The sequence below is a fragment of the Microtus oregoni genome, unplaced genomic scaffold (genome assembly GCF_018167655.1).
Source record: "Microtus oregoni isolate MIOR12 unplaced genomic scaffold, Mior012 000015F_ref0000493, whole genome shotgun sequence".
NCBI lineage: Eukaryota > Metazoa > Chordata > Mammalia > Rodentia > Cricetidae > Microtus > Microtus oregoni.
The window spans coordinates 2,751,940-2,758,593 of NW_024543074.1; positions in this window are offsets into that span (position 1 = coordinate 2,751,940).

Sequence of the window (6,654 nt, forward strand, 5' to 3'; positions counted from 1 at the left end):
GTGGGCGCTGAGGCTAAAGAAATGTCAGATTGGAAGAAATTGAGACAGAAAACACAGAGTATATTTGGGGGACTGCCAGCTTACTCTGGGCAGCCCAGGGTTTATTTCAGAGCCTGATTAAATACAAAAGCAGAACAAAGCACAGCACAGCACAGCACAGACAACCGGTCAGTGTCTGACCACAAGGCCATTCCTGTCCTTGAGCAGGCAGTTTCTTCTTCTATCTGGAGGTGCTCCTGGCTGGCATTCCCCAAGCTGCAGTAGATAATGTGTTCTTTCCCATGGGCTTCGTGAGCACTTTCTCAGCCCTCAAGGATGCAGGAAGAACAGGCAAGCCTGAAATCAATTGACTTACAAGTCAGAACAGACTCCAGATGGAAACTGAGTCACCTGTGGGCTACCACAACAGAACACTCATACATTAAAAAAAAAATCATTTCATGAAACCTCATCACCAGTGGGATGTTATTTGGAAGTGGGAAGAATTATTTGGAGGAGAGAAGAAAAAGAAAAATTGGGTTACAGAGAAATTAGGTTACTGTGTATTTTAATATAGCTTCCTGCTCTGCTATATCTCAACTTTTTTGTTGTGTTTTTCAAGACAGGATTTCTCTTTGTAACTCTGACTGTGCTGGACCTCACTCTGTAGACCAGGCTGGCTTCAAACTCACAGAGACCCGCCTGCCTCTGCCTCCCGACTGCTGGGATTAAATGCTTGCACCACCAAGGCTGGTTGTATATCAATTTAAAAAAAAACATTTATTTTAGTTTACAGTATACGCGACTGTGGGGTTGCACGCATGAGTGCTGGTGCCTGAAGAATCTGAGAGAGCATTCGATCCTCTGCAGTTACAGACCATTGTGAGTCACCGGACATGGGCACTGGGAACTGAGCCCAGGCCTTCGCAATGAGAACTCTTAACCATCAACCCATCCCTCTGGCCCCTGTATTTGAATATTTAAAATGCTAGTCATAATCTCCTCCATTATTTTACTTTGTTTGTTTATTTATTTATTTATTTTTGAGACAGGGTTTCTCTGTAGCTTTGTAGCCTGTCCTGGAACTAGCTCTTGTAGACCAGGCTGGTCTCTTAGTTTGTTTTTCTTTAGTATTTTTCCATTAAGTTGTTTACAAACTCACCAGTGAGTCAAAACTACCACATTAGAACCCTAGTGTTCTGTTTTTATTTCTTTCGTTATGAGCCTGGGAAGGCTTGCTGTCATTCCATACTTTATGCTTTGGAATAAATTTGAATTTACTCAAATGAAAATTTTTCCCAAGTAGCCAGGAGAAATTTGATTAGCGCTATGTTTGTTTTCCATGCTGTTGTTCCCTTGACAACAGCCCAAAGAATTTATGACCACGTGAGTGGAACTCCACCCCTGCTTCCTACTGGCTTTCCCAACAGCTCTCTCCTCCTCCTCCCCTTCTGCCCCTTCTTCTCTGTTATTTTGAGGCGTTATCTCCTGTATCCCAGACTAACCTCAAACTCAAAGCCAAAGATGCCCTTGAACTCCTGGTGTTCCTACCTCTATTACCCAGTGCTATGATTGTAAGCACACAGTTTATACGGTGCTGGGACCTGGTGGCAGGTCTTCGTGACTGGTAGGCAGTAGTCTACTAACTCGGCTATATCTTTAGCCCAGTTTCTTAATTTCTACACGGTGTGTATATGGCCTACATAGCCAACCATTCTTGTGAGCCATAATTAAGTCAATTAACTCAAGGTCTGGGACATCGTTAGTGCTCAGAAATACTTGGTAGTGTTCTTTTTTAAGCTTTCAATATTGATTTGCAACGGAGACCTGAAAGCCACTGAGCTCCAAGTAATTAATTCTAAGTTAACAGATCAAAGAAATTCTGCCAGTCTAACACGTATCTTTGGGACGGTTTTGGGCTTGCGGGCGATACCATAGACAGACGCTAGAGGGTGCTCAACGCTCAGGAAGCCCTGCCTGCTCCCAGGTCTAAGGGTCTCTGCCACAGAGCCTTCTGTCTAAACTTTCATTCTGGGTCAGGTGAACCGCCACGTAGCTGCTGCTTTGGTCCGGAAACAGGACTCTAAGGGTAGGGGAGGATAGAATGCGGCTGCATGGGTCAGAAAGATGTGCGCCTCAGACTTTCACCAACTCGCTTTCTGCTGGACTTGACTGAGTGAACCAGAGTAGAACCCAACACCATAACACCGTATCTAGCGGCCAGTAAGCGCCCCCGGCCCGGCCTGCCCCCCCCCCTTTTTTTCTTTTCTTTTTTCTTTTTTTTTTTCTAGATGAGGTTTCTTTGTGTAGCCCTGACTGTCCTGGAACTCACTCTATAGACCAGGCTGGCCTCAAACTCACAGAGAACCGCCTGCCTCTGCCTCCTGGAGTGCCCAGGGATTAAAGGTGTGCGCTACCACCGCCCCTTCAGTAAGCCCTTTTCAAACAGACGTGGAAGGGATCACCAATGGGGACGCCCCACGACAGCTACGCGAAGCTAAGATTATTATCTCACTTTACAGATCAGGAACTGGCGAAGTTGTTAACGGTTCCAGATCATTTCATTAGGGAATGACAGGACCAGTATTCGAACCCAGATAATGTGGCTTCAAAAGAGGCTTCTAAGTTTTTATGCTTAAAGCAGTATAACTCACAATACAGAGGGTGCCAGATTCTCTCCTGTGCTTACAGTTTATTAATTCGTTGGAGTCGTTTAATTGCAATGTACATCTAGTACAAAGATTTTAATACGGAACGGTGGAGGGAATGACAAACAATTACATACTCATCTTATAGAATGAAGAAAACGGTTAGGGTTAAGGCTGGTATTCTGCAGCTGCATTCTGGAGGTAGGGGCAGAGTCTCACTACGCCTCCCGGGACTGCCGTGGAATTTACTACGTAGATTAAACTGGCCTTGAACTCACAGAGATCTGCCTGCCTTTTGAGTACTGGGATTAAAGGCGTGCGCAAATGGCCTTAGCTGCAATCAAAGTTGGAGAATTCACACATTCCATTCCCAAACAATGTAAGAACCCAGGAACCCAGGGAGTGTAGTCCTGGCACCGAGAAGGACCCAGAGATAAATGGGAGAGAGGGTTTGGGGTCAATCTATAGTCTATGGTCATAGTGTCAAAACCATTCACTGAAGTAAGTTTTATTTATTTGTTGGTTTTCCCAATAAATGGCGCTTGGGCACCTGAATATTTATATGAAAAGGAATGAATTTGGGCTCCATTCTTCCATCATCTACAAAAGTTAACTCAAAATAGATCAGAGTCATAAATGTAAGAAACAAAACAGTAGCCGGGCAGTGGTGGTGCACGCCTTTAAATCCCAACACTCCAGAGGCAGGTGGATCTCTGTGAGTTCGAGGCTAGGCTAGCCTCAGAGTGGGTTCCAGGATAGCCAGCGCTACACAGAGAGACCCTTTCTCGAAAAAACCAAAAAAGAAAAGAAAGAAAGAAAGAAAGAAAGCTATGACACTCAAAAGAAAACATAGGCATAAACCTTCACAGTCTTGACTTACTCAGTGATTTCTTAGATATAATGTCAGAAACAAGCATCTAAGGGATGTTTTTAGAAGTTGTATGTGAGCATTCATAGCATCTATATTAATTACAGTCTAAAGGTGTAAACAGCTCAAGGGCCTATCAAGCCTAGTTGATTCCTGAATAAACAGGACTATTGCTCTATTACAAGAAGGACTGGAGGACCAGTGAGATGGCTCGGTGGATAAAGGGACCTGCTACCAAGGATGCTGACTTAATTTCAATCTTCAGGACCCACATGATGGAGGGAGAAAACCAACTCCTGCAAGGTGTCCTCTGAGTCCCACATATGCCCTGCAGCATACACATGCCCTCCCATAAATAAATATATAATAAAAATTATAAATTGTTGGGCCTGAGCCGGGCGGTGGTGACGCATGCCTTTAATCCCAGCACTCGGGAGGCAGAGGCAGGTGGATCTCTGGGAGTTCGGGGCCAGCCTGGTCTACAAGAGCTAGTTCCAGGACAGGCACCAAAGCTACAGAGAAACCCTGTCTCAAAAAACAAAAAAATAAATAAATAAATAAGTAAAATTATTGGGCCTGGAGAGATTGCTCCAGGTTAAGAGCACTGGCTGCTCTTCCAGAGGTCCTGAGTTCAATTCCCAGCAACCACATGGTGGCTCACAACCATCTGTAATGAGATCTGATGCCCTCTTCTGGCCTGCAGGCAGGCATACATGCAGGCAGAACACTGTATACATAATAATAAAATAAATCTTTAAAAAATATAAATTATCAAAACTAATTTTTATAAAACGAATGGAGTGTTGATGCATACTATAATATGAATGAACCTTGAAAACATTGGGCTAAGTGAAAGAAGCCAGCCACGGACAGACATATGCAGTATGATTTTACGTCTGTCACATATCTGCTTAGACAAACTCACTGAGATTTATGATTAACGGGGGTTTGGGGGAAGGGATAATGCAGAACATCTGCTAACAGGTGTGGAATTTCTTTTTGATGGTGAGAATATTTCAGAATTAAATCTGGCTGTGATGGCACATGCCTGGAATCCCAGCACTCAGGAGGCTGGAACAGGAGGATGGGAAGTTTGAGACCAATCTAAGCTACACAGCATTTGGCCAAAAAGCCAAAACAGGGATGGGAAATACTTCAGTTGGTAAAGTGTCAGCCACACAGACAGGGGATCCCAGCACCAGGAAGGTGGAGACAGGGGTCTTGGGGCTTGCTGACCCCCCAGCCTAATTGGTATGCTTCAGGCTCCAAAGAGAGAGACCTCCCCTCAAAAAGCAAATGGACAACACCCAAGGTTGACCTCTGACCTCCACATACATGAGCACGCATGCACATGAACATGTATGTACACACACACATGCCAAACCAAAAGCAGGGAAATGTTCTGGAACTAAATATGATGACAAATTACCTCATGATTGTACTAAAAACCACTGACTTCGAGGCTTCAGGATGCAAGTTTTGTGGTTGTGAATTCTGTCTCGATAAGGAGGGGGAAGTTGCTGCTGTTTTCATCCGGCTTGGCGGTTCTCCTCTCCTGAGGCTGGGAAGGCGGCTTTGTGAGTAAAGCACTTGCTGCAACAGAGTGAGGACCAAGCAGGCGCAGCTGCCATTTGGAAAGTGGAGGCAGGGAACTCTCGAGCGCCCAGGTTCAAACGAGGATCCTGCCTCCCTCTGTAAGGTATAGAATGACCGAGCAAGATCCCGCAGGTCAATCTGCATACACATGCACACATACATGTTCATGGGCACCCACACACACATGTGAACATACACACACACACACACACACATCTATATACACACTCCAGGGGTGTTATGTTGTTCTCCAAACCCTATTGTATCCGTAATTATTGAAGGACCCATATAGTTTTTATTTATGCTTTTTTTTAATGTGTTTATGATCAATATCCACATTAAAGGTTAAAAATAAACATACAGCCCCTGGGCCTTGAGTCCAGCACTCAGGAAGCAGACAGGAGGATCTCTGTAAGTTTGAGGCCAGCCAGAGCCATACGGTGAGACCTTTGTCCCCCCCCCCAACATTTAAAATAAATAAAAAGAAATCCTTTAAATTAACATTCTTGACTTAGAAGGAAAAGGCAACAGATCTTATCGCAATTCTTATTTTTGCAGATATCTTGTTACTCTCTCAAGATTATCAACAGTCTTTAAAAGTTTACCTCCTGGGCTGGAGAGATGGCTCAGTGGTTAAGAGCACTGACTGCTCTTTCAGAGGACCTGGGTTCAGTTCCCAGCACCCACATGGCAGCTCACAGCTGTCTAACTCTAAGATCTGATACCCTCATAAAGACATTGGGCAGGCAAAACACCAATGGAAATAAAATAAAAATAAACTTTAAAAAAAAAGTTTACCTACTAAATGAATATATCTGAGTTGCTAACAAGACTTTTGTCCTTGTTGTTACTGATTTTTGAGACAGGGCTCTTTTTGTAACCCTTGCCAGGTCAGGCTGACCTTGAACTCACAGAGTTCCAGCTGCCTTTGAGTACTAGGATTAAAAGCCTGTGCCACCACCCCTGACCTTGTCGTCTTTGTTTTTCTCTGAGTTTTCGGGGAGGGAGAATGCAGCACCCCACACAGGATGCTAGGGACTCTCCCTTCCCACCTCCCTACCTTGCCAATGAGCTGTTTTCTGTCCCTTTACTGATTTGGGGTTATTACTTAGGCCCTGGAACAGATCTCAGCTTGTTTCCTTACTGTCCAGAGAGTGTGTCCCTTTTTCTCCTGTTTAGGCAGAAAGCTAGTTTCCTACCCTCCAAGGTCCCCCTCTCTCCCCTCCCCCACATTTGTCTTTCCTCTTGCCCCAACCCCCTACAGGGTCTCAGGTAACTTAGCCTAGCTTTGAACTCCCTATGACAGAGGGTGACTGTGAACTTCGGATCTCCCTGCCTGTAGCTCCTGAGGGCCAGGATTATGGGATTTCTTACAGGTGTATATCATGATAGCTGTTTGTGTGTGCTTCTGGGGATGGGGGAAGGGGATGGAACCCAGGCCCTCAGGTATGCTGGGTAAGTACTTTGCTGAGCTAATCTCCTGCATTTCTTTTGTATGAAGAAATATACATTGTCATATCAAAAAGTACTATTTTCACCAGGCTGTGGTGGTGCACGCCTTTA